Source organism: Vulpes vulpes, chromosome 1 (genome assembly GCF_048418805.1).
Source record: "Vulpes vulpes isolate BD-2025 chromosome 1, VulVul3, whole genome shotgun sequence".
Lineage (NCBI taxonomy): Eukaryota > Metazoa > Chordata > Mammalia > Carnivora > Canidae > Vulpes > Vulpes vulpes.
This window is the reverse complement of record NC_132780.1, coordinates 149,980,221-149,998,615: the sequence shown is the minus strand read 5'-3', so window position 1 is coordinate 149,998,615 and position 18,395 is coordinate 149,980,221. Positions and strand designations below refer to the sequence as shown.

Sequence of the window (18,395 nt, the reverse complement as noted above, 5' to 3'; positions counted from 1 at the left end):
CACTGCAGGCCCTTCTGGAAGGCAGATGTGTGAACCTACCTTTGGGTACTACTCTTATGAAGCCAGAGGGCAGAGTGGTAGAGCAATACCTGGTGGGGCACATGGATGATGTCCAGCCCAGCAGATCCTGTAGCCCAAAGTCACAGGTGAGCACATGGAGGCCTAAGAGACCATGATGTCTAAGGCCAAGTACACTGTTAACTACCAGAGGCCGGACTTAAACTCAGGTGCATCTGATTTCAAAGCTGGTATTCTTGAATTGGTGTAGCCCTGACATCACTGCCAGAAATGTGGACATCCATTTGACAAAACAGACATGTAGTTTAATTCCCATGGCACCCACTCCATTTCAGCAACCAACCTTTGGGTCATGGTGGCAGGAGATCCAGAGTGTTGGAGAATGTTACTGTAAAATGACAGGCTGGGGCAGCCTGGGTGGCTCAGCAGTTTAGCGCTGCCTTCAGCCCAGGGCGTGATCCTGGAGACCCGGGATCGAGTCCCACATCAGGCTCCCTGCATGGAGCCTGCTTCTCCCTCTGCCTGTGTCTCTGCCTCTCTCTGTGTGTGTCTCTCATGAATAAATAAATAAAATCTTTAAATAAATAAATAAATAAAATGACAGGCTGGGTCCCAGACTTGGTAAAGAAAAAGAGAATCCAGAAAGGTGCCGGGTATCTATAAAAAATGGTGAAGGATCCAGGGACTGGAAGATGAAAAAAGAAATAATAATTATAGGGATCCCTGGGTGGCACAGCAGTTTGGCGCCTGCCTTTGGCCCAGGGCGTGATCCTGGAGACCCAGGATCGAATCCCACGTCGGGCTCCCGGTGCATGGAGCCTGCTTCTCCCTCTGTCTATGTCTCTGCCTCCCTCTCTCTCTCTCTGTGTGTGTGTGACTATCATAAAAAATTAAAAAATAAAAAAAGATAATAATTATAATAATAGCATTTTAGTAAGTGCTAGTCAATATTGAAACTCTTAATGTTATCTGCATTTTCACAGCAGCTCATTGAAATGGGTATAATTAATATCATCCTTGGTGCAGAGAAGTTCACTAACTTACCTAAGCTCACACAGCCAAGAGAGTGGCAGAGGCAGGATACAAATCCAGGTATTTCCAACTTTAGGGCCTATACACAGAAACTTTACAAACCATCTCTTTGAAAGATGTCAAGTAACCATAAAGAAAAGACATAGATTCTCTAAATATGAAATAAGATTCCTTAGGATTTTGGAGGATTGACTTACTGCAAAATCATGTAGCCCACGGCTATCTAGAGATGGCTTTTTGCAAGGTCACCATTTATTCTTTATGTTGGGTCAAAGTTTGCTTCCTTTCAATTTGCCTCCACAAACATACCCCCATGGATGTCCCACCGGGACACTGTTGTTAGTTCTGGCCACTGCTCATACCTACATGCCTCCCAGGTCTGCCTCCTTCCTCTTGTTCCTAGAACCGAGCAGTTCTGCTCCTGGCACTTTGGGCTAGCAGTAAAAAGACTGAGTTCCTTGAAGCAGGCATTTCAAGGGTACCCTTAGTCTTCAGTAATAGCCTTTTTTTCCCAGTGGATTCAAAACTTTGAATTTGGAGAATTTTGTCTCTTGTGGCATCTCTCAATTGTGGATAGGGACAGTTGACACTATTCAGGACATAACTGGCTCTTAGTTCTTTATTAGTTCATTTATCTCCATAAATAACCTGATGAGATGCTACTCTGTTATCTCCAATTTGCAGGTGAGGAAATGGTTCAGGGAAGTTAATTTATCTCTTGTTTCCTGGTCACATAAATGTTGGAAGCTGGCAGAGACTGTGTTCTCAACTCTTCAAGTAGGGTTAGGGCTCATTTACAATTTACTGGAGCCCTGTGAAGACCTACAGTGCTGAAAAGTAACATGATCGTATCTCTGCTGGGGGGATGGTTGGTAGTCCTCGTTCTTGATGACATTCCAAAATGCATAGAACCAACATTTTTTTTCTTTGTATTTTCTTATTGGAGTTCGATTTGCCAACATGTAGTATAATACCCAGTGCTCATCCCATCAAGTGTCCTCCTCAGTGCCCATCACCCAGTCACCCCATCCTCCCACCTACCTCCCCTTCCGCTACCCTTTGTTCATTTCCCAGAGTTAGGAGTCTCTCGTGTTCTGTCATCCTCACTGATATTTCCCACTCAATTTCTCTCCTTTTCCCTTTAATCCCTTTTACTATGTTTTATATTCCCCGTATGAGTGAAACCATTTAATGTTTGTTCTCCAATTGACTTATTTCACTCAGCATAATACCCTCCAGTTCCATCCACATCAAAGCAAATGGTGGGTATTTGTCGTTTCTAATGGCTGAGTAATATTCCATTGTATACATAAACCACATCTTCTTTATCCATTCATCTTTCGATGGACACCGAGGCTTCTTCCACAGTTTGGCTACTGTGGACATTGCTGCTAGAAACATCCGGGTGCAGGTGTCTCAGCTTTTCACTGCATCTGTATCTTTGGGGTAAATCCCCAGCAGTGCAATTGCTGGGTCATAGGGTAGCTCTATTTTTAACTCTTGGAGGAACCTCCACACAGTTTTCCAGAGTAGCTGCACCAGTTCACATTCCCACTAACAGTGCAAGAGGGTTCCCCTTTCTCCACATCCTCTCCAACATTTGTTGCTTCCTGTCTTGTTATTTCCCCATTCTCACTGGTGTGAGGTGGTATCTCATTGTGGTTTTGATTTGTATTTCCCTGAAGGCCAGTGATGCGGAGCATTTTCTCATGTGCTTGCTGGCCATGTCCATGTCTTCCTCTGTGAGATTTCTGTTCATGTCTTTTGCCCATTTCATGATTGGATTGTTTGTTTCTTTGCTGTTGAGTTTAATAAGTTCTTTATAGATCTTGGAAACTAGCCCTTTATCTGATATGTCATTTGCAAATATCTTCTCCCATTCTGTAGGTTGTCTTTTAGTTTTGTAGACTGTTTCTTTTGCTGTGCAAAAGCTTTTTTCCTGATGAAGTCCCAATAGTTCATTTTTGCTTTTGTTTTCCTTGCCTTCATAGATGTATCTTGCAAGAAGTTGCTGTGGCCAAGTTCAAAAAGGGTGTTGCCTGTGTTCTCCTCTGGGGTTTTGATGGAATCTTGTCTCACATTTAGATCTTTCATCCATTTTGAGTTTATCTTTGTGTATGGTGAAAGAGAGTGGTCTAGTTTCATTCTTCTGCATGTGGATGTCCAATTTTCCCAGCACCATTTATTGAAGAGACTGTCCTTTTTCCAGTGGAGAGTCTTTCCTGCTTTGTTGAATATTAGTTGACCATAGAGTTGAGGGTCCACTTCTGGATTCTCTATTCTGTTCCACTGATCCATGTGTCTGTTTTTGTGCCAGTACCACACTGTCTTGATGATCACAGCTTTGTGGTACAACTTGAAATCCAGCATTGTGATGCCCCTGGCTCTGGTTTTCTTTTTCAATATTCCCCTGGCTATTCAGGTTTTTTTCTGATTCCACACAAATTTTAAAATTATTTGTTCCAATTCTCTGAAGAAAGTCCATGGTACTTTGGTATGGATTGCATTGAACACATACATTGCCCTGGGTAGCACTGACATTTTCACAACATTAATCCTTCCAATCCATGAGCATGCAATATTTTTTCATCTCTTTGGTCTTCAATTTCTTTCAGAAGTGTTCTGTAGTTTTTAGGGTATAGATCCTTTACCTCTTTGGTTAGGTTTATTCCTAGGTATCTTATGCTTTTGGGTGCAATTGTAAATGGAATTGATTCCTTAATTTCTCTTTCTTCAGTCTCATTGTTGGTACATAGTAATGCCAGTGATTTCTGGGCATTGATTTTGTATCCTGCCACATTGCTGAATTGCTGTATGAGTTCTAGCAATCTGGGGGTGGAGTCTTTTGGGTTTTCTATATACAGTATCATGTCATCTGCAAAGAGAGTTTGACTTCTTTGCCAATTTGAATGCCTTTTATTTCTTTTTGTTGTCTGCTGTGGGTAGGACTTCTAGTACTATGTTGAAAGCAGTGGTGAGAGTGGACATCCCTGTCATGTTCCTGATCTTAGGGGAAAGGCTGTCATTTTTTCCTCATTGAGAATCATATTTGCTGTGGGCTTTTCATAAATGGCTTTTAAGATGCTGAGGAATGTTCCCTCTATCCCTACACTCTGAAGAGTTTTGATCAGAAATAGATGCTGTATTTTGTCAAATGCTTTCTCTGCATCTGTTGAGAGGATTTTTCTCTTGTTGATGTGATCTAGCATGTTGATTGTTTTTCTCTTGTTGATGTGATCTAGCATGTTGATTGTTTTACGAGTGTTGAACCAACCTTGCATCCTGGGGATAAATCCCACTTGGTCATGGTGAATAATCTTCTTAATGTACTGTTGGATCCTATTGGCTAGTATCTTGTTGAGAAGTTTTGCATCTGTGTCCATGAGGGATATTGGTCTATAATTCTCCTTTTTGGTGGGTTCTTTGTCTGGTTTTGGAATTAAGGTGATGCTGGCCTCATAGAAGAGTTTGGAAGTATTCTGTCCCTTTCTATCCTTCAGAACAGCATTAGTAGAATAGGTATTATTTCTTCTTTAAACATTTGATAGAATTTCCCTGGGAAGCCATCCGGCCCTGGCCTTTTGTGTCTTGGGAAGTTTTTGATGACTGCTTCAATTTCCTCCCTGGTTATTGGCCTGTTCAGGTTTTCTATTTCTTCCTGTTACTGTTTTGGTAATTTATGGTTTTCCATTAATGCATCCATTTCTTCTAGATTGCCTAATTTATTGGCGTATAGCTGTTCATAATACGTTTTAAAAATCGTTTGTATTTCCTTGGTATTGGTTGTGATCTCTTCTTTTTCATTCATGATTTTATTAGTTTGAGTCTTTTTTTCTGTTGTTTTTAATAAGGCTGGCTAATGGTTTGTCTATCTTATTAATTCTTTCAAAGAACCAACTCCTGGTTTTGTTGATCTGTTCCACAGTTCTTCGGGTCTCTATTTCATTGAGTTCTGCTTGAATCTTTATTAACTCTCTTCTTCTGCTTGGCATAGGTTTTTTTTGCTGCTCTTTCTCCAGTTCTTTTAGGTGCAAGGTTAGCTTGTGTATTTGAGTTTTTTCCAATTTTTTGAGGGATGCTTGTATTGGGATGTATTTCCCTCTTAGGACTGCTTTTGCTGTATCCCAAAGATTTTGAACAGTTGTATCTTTATTTTCATTAGTTTCCATGAATCTTTTTAAGCCTTCTCTAATTTCCTGGTTGACCCTTTCATCTTTTAGTAGAATGCTCTTTAACCTCCATGTGTTTGAGTTTCTTCCAAATCTCTTCTTGTGATTGGGTTCTAGTTTCAAAGCATTGTGGTCTGAAAATATGCAGGGGATAATCCCAATCTTTTGGTATTGGTTGAGACCTGATTGGTGACCCAGTATGTGGTCTATTCTGGAGAAAGTTCCATGTGCATTTGAGAAGAATGTGTATTCAGTTTCATTCGGATGGAAAGTTCTGTATATAACTGTGAAATCCATCTGGTCCAGTGTATCATTACACTTGGTAATGTTGTGCTTAGAATATCTGTCATTTGCAGAAAGTGCCATGTTGAAGTTTCCTACTATTAGCGTATTATTATGTAAGTATGTCTTTATTTTGGTTGTTAATTGATTGATATACTTGGCAGCTCCCACATTAGGGGCATAAATATTCATGAATGTTAAGTCTTCTTGTTGGATAGACCCTTTAAGTATGATATAATGTCCCTCTTCATCTCTTACTACAGTCTTTGGGATAAACTTTAATTTATCTGATATGAGGATTGCTACCCCAGCTTTCTTTTGAGGACCATTTGGAAGGTAAATGATTCTCCAACCTTTCATTTTCAGGCTGTAGGTGTCCTTAGGTCTAAAGTGCATTTCTTGTAGACAGCAAATAGATGGGTCCAAAACCTACCTTTCTTTCTTTTTTCTTTTCTTTTTTTTTTTTTTATCCAGTCCAAAACCATGCATCTCTTGATGGGATCATTTAGCCCATTCATGTTTAGAGTAACTTGAAAGGTATGAATTTAGTGTCATCATAATACCTATTCAGTCCCTGTTTTTGTGGACTATTTCTTTGGGCTTCCTCCTTTTTTATAGGGTCCCCCTTAATATTTTTTGCAGAGCTGGTTTGGTGGCCACATATTCTTTCAGTTTCTGGTTTCTGCCTATTTTTGAAGCTTTTTTATCTCTCCTTCTATTCTGAATGAGAGCCTTGCTGATTATAGTATTCTTGGATGCATGTTATTCTCATTTAGTACCCTGAATATCTCCTGCCAGCCCTTTCTGGCCTGCCATGTCTCTGTGGAGAGGTCTGCTGTTAATCTAATATTTCTCCCCATTTAATAGGAATTTCCTGTCTCTTGCTGCTTTAAGGATTTTCTCTTTATCTTTGGAATTTGCAAGTTTCACTATTAAATGTCGAGGTGTTGAATGGTTTTTATTGATTTTTGGTGGGGGAGGACCTCTGTATCTCCTGGATCTGAATGCCTGTTTCCCTCCCAAATTAGGGAAGTTCTCAGCTATGATTTTTTCAAATGTGTTTTCTGGCCCTCTGTCCCTCTCAGCATTTTCTGGAACTCCAATTATATGTAAATTCTTCTGTCTGAGGCTATCATTTATTTCCCTTAACCTTTCCTCCTGGTCCTTTAATTGTTTTTTCTTTTTTCCTCAGCTTCCTTCCTTGCCATCAGCTTGTCTTCTATGTTGCTCACTCTTTCTTCCATTTCATTAACCCTCATTGTTAGGACCTCCAGTTCGGATTGCATCTCATTTAATTGATTTTTTTCATTTTGGCCTGATTAGATATAAATTCTACAGTCATGAAGTCTCTTGAATCCTTTATGTTTTTGTTTTTGTTTTTGTTTTTGTTTTTGTTTTCCAGAGCCACCAGTAGCTTTATAATTGTTCTTCTGAATTGGCTTTCTGACACTGAGTTGTAATTCATATTCTGTAACTCTGTGGCAGAGAGTACTGTTTCTGATTCTTTATTTTGTGGTGAGTTCTTCCTTCTAGTCATTTTGCTCAGTGCAGAGTGGCTGTATGAGTGGGCTGAGTCAAGAATATCAACCACGACCTAAATAAATTTCACCTTAGATGATTCTGCCAAGATCAGAGACCCAAAAATGAAAACAAAGATCAGAATGAAATAAAAACAAAAGGACCACTAAAGTGAAAAACAAATTTTTAAAACAAAGTAGTAAAAAATAAAAGGCCAAGAATCCCAAAGAAGAAGAAAAAAAAAACAGAAAAAAAGAAGAGAAAAAAGAACAAGTAGAGAGGAAAAAAAGGAAAAAAGGTGAAGGAAAAAAAATGGGGGGAGGGACTGGGAGATGGTGGTGGTGACAAAGTTGTAGTGGAAGGAGAATGTCATCTACCTGAGGGGTCCTAGAGGGTGATCCTCTTGGTTCTGAGTGTATTAAGTTGTATGTTAGAAGATGCTCAGTCCCAAATTTATATAAACTAGAAATACTTGTAGAAAACCCCAACATTGACCACCAAAACATAAATGCGATAAAAGAGGGGGGCAGAATGGGAATGAGGAATCTCACAGAATGAACCAGTATGATATACCACTTGGTTCTGGGTGCATGCTGGTTCATATTTTAGAAGGTATCAACTTCTGCCATTGTAGAACAAAATGAGGCAGAGAAAACAAAAAACAAAGAACAAAAAATCTCATATATCTTCCAAAAATTAAGTTGAGTATGTTGAAGGGAATCTAGAAGTGGAAAATATATCTAAGACATGTAATTCTAGAAATATGAAAGTCAAAAAGGAAGAATCTTAAAAATGAAAGGTGGTAAAATATTGTAGTTAAGGTGGGAAAAGAGAAAAAATATTGGAAGTTTTTAGTCTGATATAAAAACGAGTACTGGAAAAAGGGGGAAAAAAGAGGGGTACCCTCTAGTTCTATATACTGTAAATCCCTCCACTTCCCCTGGAGCTTTCCAGCGCTGCTGGGTCCAGAACCTGCTCTTCCCCTGTCCTTCCAGCTGGTCTTCTGGGGGAGGGGCTGCTGTGCTGACTCTCAGGTATATGCACCTGGGGGAGCTGCCCCTCCCCCCACTGGGTGCTGGGCTCAGTGGGAGCTGGTTACCCCATGAGGCCCCTGTACCCTGGCGGCTCCCCCCCTCCCAGGCACAGGGTGACACCAGGAGGAACAACCCCATAGCAGCCGCCAGCCCTCCAGCCCTGGAGTCAGCTGCCGCAGTAACCACCGCAGCTTCCAGTCCGCAGGGGCCTGGATGCTCCGGGGCGGGGGGCGCTGACCTGCACAGCTCAGGGGCGCCCGTGGCAGGAGCCTCCCCGCTGTCCTGGGCCCGCCCAGCCTCCGCCTGTCCCGGGGGAGCCCACGATCTCCACTGTGTCCCCCGCACCCTGGGTCCAGGGGCCTGCGCCTCTGGCATCGCTCCCAGGGCCGCGGCTCCCGAAGGCAGCAGGGCACAGCCCCCTCCGCCCAGAGCCCCCCCGACCCCCGGCTTCTCCCCGAGGCCCCGCCGGGCGCTCCAGCCCTTTACCGCGCTGGGCCGCGGGGTGTGGGGCGCTGTCCCCGGGGCACCTCCTCTGTTAGTGACCCCGGGAGGCAGGGGGCCCCACCGCCCTCCCGCGGTCCTGCCGGGGTTCCCTGCTGAGCACCTTTCCCTCCGGGAGGAGTCCGGTGTGGATTGTTAAAGTTCCCGCTTCCCGGGGCGGGCTCTCCTGTCCCCGGGGCTCCTGCCCCCCGTAGCCCAGCTCCTCCACGGGCCCCTCCCCCACTGGATTCTTTTTTATTTTATTTTTCCTCCTTCCTATCTTGTTAGAAGCCAAACCCTTCTCTTTGTAGCGTTCCAGCTTCTCTCTTTAAATCTCAGGTCGAACCCTAGGTGTACAGGATGGTTTGAAAGTTATCTAGTGAGTTGGTGGGGCGCGTGGGGTGAGGCCCCTGCTCCTCTGCCTGCTTGCCCTGCCTCTAGAGCCACATTTAAATCACTATTCAAAGTCATAGTTGTAGACCTGAAGGCTTATAATCCATATACCAGCAGCACCATATTATACAAGGCAGGAAAATTGACCCATATTATTTGCAGGCATAAACAGCACAGCGTCCAGTCTGCCACGTTGCAAAGTCACGTTACCTACGACAGTAGCCACAGTTGGGCGGTGATTTATGGCTTCTGAATGGTGCATTCAGTAGCAAGATCCCCAACACACCGTGTGGTTCAGATTTGTCTTTTTTAAAATCTCCACTTCTGGGACACCTGGGTGGCTCTCTCTCTGTCTCTTATGAATAAATAACTCCTAAAAAAAAAAACTTCACTCCTTAGCAAATGGCCTTATCATATTTGGAATCAACTAAGATATTGACCAAAATAACAATGTTATATTTTTTATTTTTATGGACAGAGACAGAGAAAAAAATCAGATAAATAAAACTGATTTGTATACTCAGAAAGAAAAATTAAGAGGAAAAGGAGTAACAAACTCCCATTCATGAAATTCTCCTTCATGCAAAGTTGAATAACACTATCTTAGTTCTCTCATCTGATTATTTCTTTAGTATGAGTTCCTGGAAGTAGGGTACCTGGGTGCCCCAATCAGTGAGTGTCTGCCTTTGGCTCAGGTCATGATCCCAGGGTCCTGGGATTGAGCCCTATGCAGGCCTCCCTGCTCAGCGGGGAGTCTACTTGTCCCCCTCCACCTGCCTCCTCCTTGCTGGTGCTTCTTTCTCTACCACTCTCTCCCTCTCTCAAATAAGTAAATAAAACTATTTTTAAAAATGTCCTGGAAGTAGCGTCAAAGGATATTATGGGAAGGCTTATACAGCTGACCATTGAACAATAGGTTTGTATCATGTGGGTTCACTTACATGCAGATTGTTTACAGTACAGTACTGAAAATATATTTTCTCTTCCTTAAAATTTTATTAATAACATTTTCTTTTCTCTAGCTTACTTTATTATAAGGATACAGGATATAATACAGACAGCATACAGAATATGTGTTAACTGACTGTTTATCAGTAAGGCTTTTGGTAAGTAGTCGGCTACCAGTAATTAGGTTGATGGGGCATCAAAAGTTATACTGGATTTTCTACAGTAGGAGTGGCAGCACTCTTAACTCCCCTCACCCGTGGGGTGCAAGGGTCAACTGTAATACATTTCGCCAAATGGTCCTCCAAAAAGGTGTCTCCCAGCATTCCAGAAGAGCTCATCTCACTCACCCATGCTGGTATTACCCAGATGTTTTCGAATTTTGCCCCTGGAATATGTTCAAATTCTCTTGGTCTATTTTTCTTTACTCCCTGCAACTGCAATGCACATGGTCTAGCCCCACCTACCACTCTGATCCCATTTCACAGTCTAGCTCATCACTGGATCAGCTCTAATTACAGGGGTCTCCACACATTTCTTTTAATATCTTTTGCCTCCACACAGTCTTTGCACATGCTGCTCCCTCCTCCTAGAATCTCTCTCCTCAGGCTCTGCCTGGCAGACTTGTACTCTTCTTCAGTTCTGCATTTGAACATCTCTTTTTCAGGAAGGCCATCCCTCTTTCCCACATGAAGATCAGACCTGCGTGAAGTGCCCTTCAAAGTACCTCTTAGTTGAAACTTAACCCACTATGCGATTTACTTATTAAGGTTCTATCTCCATGACTAAATTGTAGCTCTATGAACCATAGTGTTCTGTTACTGTTGTTACCTGTTGTATTCTTAGCCTATAAGTGCCTAGGGCATGCTAGACACCCAACAAATAATATTTGAATAAGTGAATTAACAAATATTAACAAATAAATAGAACTTACCTTCAAGCTGCTGTTACACAGGGAATATAAGTTAAAGCTCACTAAGTAGACGGCCTGATGAAATCCTGAGGAGTCTTCTTAGCTCTCAAAAATTTTTTCATTTAAAGAGTTTTCTGGGGGCACCTGGGTGGCTCAGTGATTAAGCATCTGCCTTTGGCTCAGGTCGTGATCCTGGGATCCTGGGACCGAGTCCCATATCAGGCTCCCCACAGGGAGCCTACTTCTCTCTCTGCCTATATGTCTGCCTCTCTATGTGTCTTTCACGAATAAATAAAATCTTTAAAAAAAAATAAAAATAGAGAGTTCGCCCTTTAATTACTAGAACTCTTCTGATTCCTCTCACTATATCCCTTCTTTGTTATTAATACCCACACCCCTTCTCCTGACTTTTTCCATTGCCCTTGCTCTACAATCTAACCATGGACTTCCTTCCTAACACCATGACAAATTCTGGGATCCCACCCCAGCGACTGGGGATGACCTCTTTCCAGACTATTTGACCATCTTCCTGGCTCAGACATAATCTATCATAGCCAGAGTCCAAATGAAGAAAACAATGGTGTGTGTGTGCGTGTGTGTGTGTGTGTGTGTAGACTGGTGAATACATAGCATTAGCCAACAAACCAACCCCCTCTTTTCTTCACCATCTCTTGAGTGATTTTCTACCTGGGTAGTCACTTATTTGTCAACTCCTGAGCATGGTTTCTGTAGAAAGAGAAGATGACTTAGATTTAGAAGCAACCCAATGGCTTTTTCTATCATGTCTCCCATCAGAGTAGGTCTGCTTGACCTGGACCATATTTCAAGTTCATTATATATTTGGTATAGCCAGAGAACTAATCAGATTCAAGGGTTTATGTCAGGGGACTCAAAATGACTCCCTCTAGGTCAAACCCAATCCCATACAAAGTTTATTTGTCCAGAACAGCGCATAAGTGTATGTCTGCAGGCAAGGCGTGCCCTCTCTAGCCTGCCGTGGTGCCTCCACATCAATGCTGCCCTACAGAGAAGCCAGCACCCAATTCCCATACACATCTCCCGTCAGGGAGCCCCTGGGATAGAAGGCAGCAGATTATACTAATTTTTCCCAGTGCTGATAACAATGACTACTCTTCCCACACATATATTTTCCTTTATTTGTTATTGTGAGATCTTTTTACCTATCCTTATTATTTTAAGAGGTCTTATAATATTTTCTTTCCAGTCTTTCCTTCCACTCTTCATCATACATTCCTTTCCACTGTTCACTTGGCCACAAATTCCAATTGTTTTGGAGCCTGGCCCTGTCCACAGTTTTTGTAGAGAGGGTGCCAGCTTGAATCATGAGACGTGACTTTATTCTGGACTCTGCCCTCGAAAAGCTATGCGATGTTGGGCAGGTCAGCTTGGAGCCCCAGCACCCACTCGTCCATCCCAAAGTGAAGAAATAGGAATAGATGACCCACTTTCCTATCAACTGTCACATGTTGCACTTCTGTGGTCTATTTATTTATTTATTTGATTACAATCCAAATAGAAGAAAATGTCAGAAGAAAAGTAACATTCACTTCATTTACTCAACGGTTATTAGTTGAACAATGAGTAAGTTCTGGGCTATAGCAGAAAGATGGATGAAGTCACTGGCTCTGCTAGAGGGAGATAGTAAGCAAATAAACAAAGATTATTATGTCAGGTTGCGATACACTCTATAAAGGAAAGGATGCGTGGTCACTTCATAGAGAGCCACTGAGTAATGACTGTTGTGGCCAGAGAGGGCATCTCTAAGAAGATGACATCTGAGCTGTGACCTGAGGCTGAACTTACTGACAGGCTGTGGAGATGCAGGTAGGCAGCAGGAATTCAGAATCACTCTTGGGTTTCTGGACAGAAACCAAACTCTTGGGGCTGAATGGACACCGTGTCACAGAGTTGTTGTAGTAGATCCTCAGTCATAAGCATCAAGTCCAACAGCCCTTATGGTCTTCTCCTAACATTGCCCTGCTCACCTTATAGACACAGTGTTGACAGCTCTGTTCTTCCATTCAGCATGTGTTTATTAATTGCCTACTATGGGCAACTTTTAAAGTAACATGGCTATTTGGTTAATTTTAGTATAGTTGGTTTAAACAGCTTAAATTGGAGTCCACTCCATCAGTAATCTAAGTGACTGATGAAATGAATTCTTTTCTTAGCATTGGCAGGCTATTTGCAACAAATGAAGATGCCTTAGTTTCATGCCAGCTGTGACAAAATAATTTTGGTTCTCAATCTGTAATATTCTATAAATTCACAGTGATAAGGCTTGGGAATGTCTTGCCCTTGTCCAGCTGTACAGCTCAGCTCTTAACTGAAAATTTTGTTTGCTAGAGAGGAAAGGCACACATTCAGAGGGTTCCTCTGGTGTCTGTTAGTAAGGGATATACTCAGTCTGGTCAGCTCCTTAGAACTGAATGCAGGGACAGGTCTGAGTATGCTCTGCACAGTGTTTTTATTTTTTTAGTTTTTAAAAAATGTGTATTTATTTTAGAGAGAGAGAGAGAGGGAGAGAGAGAGAGAGAGCACACGAGCAGGGAGAGGGAGAAAGAATTCTCAAGCAGACTCCCCATTGAGCACGGAGCCTAACAGGAGACATAGAGGGGTAGGGGTGGGCTCAATCCTAGGACCCTGAGATCATGACCCAAGCTGAAATCAAGAGTCCACAGCTTAGCCCACTTAACCCAGGCACCCTATGCACAGTGTTTTTAAATATTCAAACCTCCAGGGACGCCTGGTTCGCTCAGCAGTTGGGCTTCTGCCTTCTTCTGAGGGCATGATCCCGGGTCAAGGATAGAGTCCCACATCAGGTTCCCTGTGAGGAGCCTGCTTCTCCCTCTGTCTGTGTCTCTGCCTCTCTCTCTGTGTCTCTCATGAATAAATAAATAAAATCTTAAAAAAAAATAAACAAATCAATAAATATTCAAACCTCCAGCTGAGATCACTATCTAGTAAGCCTCCAGTTGTATGGAGTTATGCTAATGAATTATCTGAGATCCTTCATAACTGAGGCAAAAGAAAAGTGAAGCCTGTTTAGCTGGCTTGAAGGGGGAAAAAAATGAAATCTTGACCAACTCCTGACCAATGTGTGTCCTAAAACTCATAAATTTGGTTCTTTCATTCCACTTATGAACCCTGACTTATTCGAGTGTATAAATATTTCTGCTCTCTTAGGATTATCATTTTAAGAGTCTTCAGATAAACAGGTGCAAAGTCATTTACTGAGCTTGGCTCACTTCCAAATAGCAAAAGCTTCATCTAGACTTTGAACATTTTCAGCTGCCATTTGTGGATATTTCTGCTCATTTCCACAAGAGCAAGGGTGGAATCCCGAGCTCATGTCCCAAGTTCACTCCCAGCTTCAGTCACGTGAATGGTTGCAGCTGTACTGGAAAGTTATCTACTTTTCATGGCTTAAGTGGCTCACACTCCTCACACTCCAGATCTTCCTCACACTCCATATCTCACCTCCCAAGACTCCTCAAATGATGGCTATTGTACCAGAGTAATAGGGTATCAGGTAGATGCCTTTTCCCATTGTAGGCAATTTTGCTGAGGCCCGAAAAAACTGGGAAAAGTCACTACCACACCCAGCAGCTGGACTCAGCCACCTCCCCCCAGGGTTGATGGAGATGCACCAATTTGAGAACTGAAAGTTCTGCTCCCTAACCTACCCACCTCTACCGCCATTTGTTATGACACTATAAGATGACCAGGTGGTCTCCTCTCCCCAAATTCTGGACAGGAAGGGAGTCTTGCCTCCCCTTTCCTCTGTTTAAATAGACAGATCCACCCCAGTCTGAACAAGGGAAAAGAATATGGAAGAGAGCTGGCAGGGATGAGGTGGGTGGTAGAGGGGCACCCTATACACCCACGATTTGGCATGAGTTTCCCTTGGAAGGAGGGTCATTAGGACTGGCTGCCTCTCTGACAGCCCTCCACAGAGCTAGCCACCTGCTGGTGGAGGGATTGCTGCTCCCTCTACTTGGAAAACTGCGTAATGCACAGCTCCTTCTGGTCATTCATTGCTCAGTTCAAACATCATCTCTTCAGAGAGGCTTCTGCCCTCTGGATCTTAAGCTCCAGAACAAGACTATTCGTTCAGTTAGGGGACAATGTGGAGCGTCTTGGAAAGGATTTAGGGTGTTCATTTTATTACCATGGGATAGTCCTCAATAGCCTCCGTTTGAAGCCTAGAAAATATAGGCTTCCTCCCAGATGTCTGGGCAGTAGAAGAATAGAAAGTCACTAAAATAAAGGAAGTACTTATGGATATTTCAGTTTGAAGATTCAAGAAATTTAAATACTGAAGAAAGTAGAGAAGATTGTTAAACAATTTATAGGTCAGGACATCTCCATTCCCACCACTCTTGGTTTTGTGTGTGGGGAGGGACAAGTGATATTTGCTACCAAAAAAAAAAAAAATTGTTTTTCTTACCAAGAAGCTGAAATCACTTTTACCAAGATGAAATATTTCTTAATGCATGTAATTTTGTGTAGACAAGTAAAATATCTGGTGTTTTTTGTCTGACTCTTTAATGACACTCTTGAGGCTAAAATTTGTACTTTGAAGGTTAGCTTATCAGGCCCAACCTTCCAGGTGACATTGGCTTTGTTTGGTGTTTGATGCCCATTACAGATTAAGCAAATCCATTGAACACTTTTTTCCATAAACTTTATCATCTCTCAAGCACACATTGGTATTTTTTATCATGTCACATGCCTACTGTCACATTGTTACTGCATTCCACAAATGCCAATCACATTAATACTTGGTTTCTGTGGACAATTTAAAACAGTTTGGATGTTACTTGGACTGTTTTGTTTTGGAGGCAGAAAGACAAGCCATAGTCAGTATGTGAAAATCACAGGACTGTGCATGTATGGAAGAGTTTTATAGATTACATAGCTATAGAAGCAGATTCAGCATGTGTGTGCAAATATAGATTTGAAAATAATGCATACCAGCATATTCCATCGTGAACCTTTCAACTGCACTTTGTGCTGTGGGTCAATATGATGTTCATTTTCTGTGATGTCTGTTCTATAAGTAAATCACATTTGGTCTTTTTTTTATTCATTAACTTTTGTCCCCCATATATCATTTTGTATAAACTAAAAAGTAATCATCAGTGATAAAGAACAGGTGCTTCATCAGTTGCATGGGAGACTTAGAAAAAGTGCCTAGACTTTTGAATGTGCCTACCTAAATTTTTCCATAACTGATTTCTTGGTTTGGCCCTTAATATACATTAATTCATAATTTAGGTTCTCTATTGAATGTGACAGTCAATTCCTCTACCGACTGGGTGGACCATTATTTCAACATTGGCATTTTTATTTCATTTGTAATACAAGGGAAGCCAAAAGAAGATTTGGGTAGTACACACATGACTAGTTTATTTAAAATATGTTCAGAGTCTACCAGATTCTTCAAAAGCATTCTTAAGCTCATTGCAGATGAATGGGGGAAATGTTGAGTATCATACTTTTTGTTCCTTGCATGACAGCATGCAAGCATTTTGGTACAATACAAACTACTAATTTGGCTGACATTCCATGTTAAACAAATTAGATTACTTGGTGCAGTCAACTCTCGGTCATATGCCTGGTTGAACCCAACCCTACCCTGTACTTCCTTATCCCTTTTTCTTCTGTTTTCTTTTTCTACGTAGCATTGACTACCATCTGGTATGTGATTCACATTTGTTTATTACTTGTTGTCTTTTTCTCTCCTGCATTCTCCCTGGGAAGGCAGAGACTTTTGCCTGTTTTATTCATTTTTTCTCCTGTTCCTAGGACAGTGCCTGGCACAGAGCATTGAGGACAACCAATAAATACTTGTTGAATTCATGAGAGAAAGAATGAACGTGGGCTTCATCACCAGGAGGGGTAGGTTTTTTTGCTTTTTTTTATTTTTATTTATTCATGAGAGACAGAGAGAGGCAGAGACAGGCAGAGGGAGAAGCAGGCTCCCCACAGGGAGCCCGATGTGGGAGTTGATCCCAGGTCTCCAGGATCACGCCCTGGGCTGAAAGCAGCACTAAACTGCTGCACCACCCAGGCTGCCCTAGGAGGGGTAGGTTTAACACCAACTTATCCCACTTACTGGTTGCAACCTGGGAAAATTTCTTATTTTTAAATTGTAAATAGATTTTTATTTTTCTGATCACACACACACACACACACACACACACGTGTGTGTGTATATATTTATTTATATGCTCATCATGAAGTATTCAGAAATACAGAAAAATATGGAAAATGGTAAAAAGAAAATAATAATCCCAACCCCCAAAAGTTAATATTCTCATATATAGCCTCTAACCACTGACCTTGGTTTCCATTCATGAGGAATTGCAAGCATAGCAGCCATTTGGTGGAACTGTGAGAGATAATGTGCACAAAACGACCGCCCCTCAATGGTATTCTTTATCTGAATGGAAGGTAAGCATGATATTCCTCCAGACACATAGGACACACTCTCTAATTTTGAGAGACAAGTTCAAGAAAATTTAGCTCCAATTTCAAAGATTGATAAGAATTAATGTTATAAAAAATAGTCATCATCAGATAAAGCTAAAGTGGGAGGAAGAGGGTCCTCCTTTAAAAAAATAAATACATAGGCAAATAAATTAAGTAAATATTTTAAGATGTATACTCTGAACCAGGCTTTCTGTTTATTGTTTTCAGGTACCTTTGCATTTTAGCTTCATTTTAACTATGTTACTATTATTATTCTCAGTTTAAGTATGAAACAGAGAAAGAAAGAGATTTAGGCAGTAACCTGTCCAGGTCATAGGGCTTGAAAGTGAGGAAACCAGACCATCAACCCTGGATGTGACTGCAGGGTCCTTATTTAGAGCATTTCAGAACACTAACCAGTAATGAACGTGTTACAGACGTATGGAGGTCTATGTGCAATGAAGAAGGATGCAAAATAGGGATAGCATCCAGAGGATCCAGAGGATATGGGTCATGATCAATAGGTATGAGCATTCTCTTCCATTCTGCTATCAACTGGTGATACTCAGTTGGCTTTTATTGATATGAATCTGCCCTTTAAGTCCTGATCACAACTAGGTGAACTGATGAAAATATTGTTCCTTGGACTGAAAAGTTCAGTTTCAGACCTTGGATTTAAAATGACTGTACTAAAGTCCAGGTCCCCACTGAGGCCAAGATTGGGCAGCTGCCCTGTCTCAGCAGTGGCGTCATTGCCATTGATAAGACATTTCTATATTCCCCAGCTGGTTTTTGTTACGTGATAGGGAAATCAGAAAGATGATTGGAAAATATTTAGCTATGATCAAAACAGAATTTTATGCAGTGATTAGAATTTAATTCCTGATATGTCTGGTCACACTAATGACCAGTCTGATTAGAAGCTGAAGCATCCCAGGAGAGCTCTAAATGTTGCCTCCCCTGCTTCACAGCCCAAGCCTCAGGCTTTTTGAAGACACATTCTAATGATTGCTTGCTGCTTCACCAAGATTCCAGTATCATTTATAACATGAGTCCAGGACCCTGCCTTCCATTCTTCATGGCTCCCTTCACTTGAATGTTGCTATTAGTGTT

General features: G+C 41.7%; 1 protein-coding gene across 13 annotated transcripts in view; it reads left to right on the top strand.

Annotated features, from left to right (window-relative positions):
* Positions 1–18,395, top strand: part of KLHL31 (kelch like family member 31) — a 141,375-nt gene that overhangs the window by 78,085 nt on the left and 44,895 nt on the right. For 9 of the 13 annotated variants that reach the window (XM_072734083.1, XM_025991073.2, XM_072734046.1 and 6 more), the window contains one exon: positions 16,617–16,709. The exons of the other annotated variants lie outside the window; for them this stretch is intronic. The gene's annotated coding sequence lies outside the window, so the exon portion shown is untranslated. The remainder of the gene's footprint in view (positions 1–16,616; positions 16,710–18,395) is intronic. 13 annotated transcript variants of the gene reach the window in all.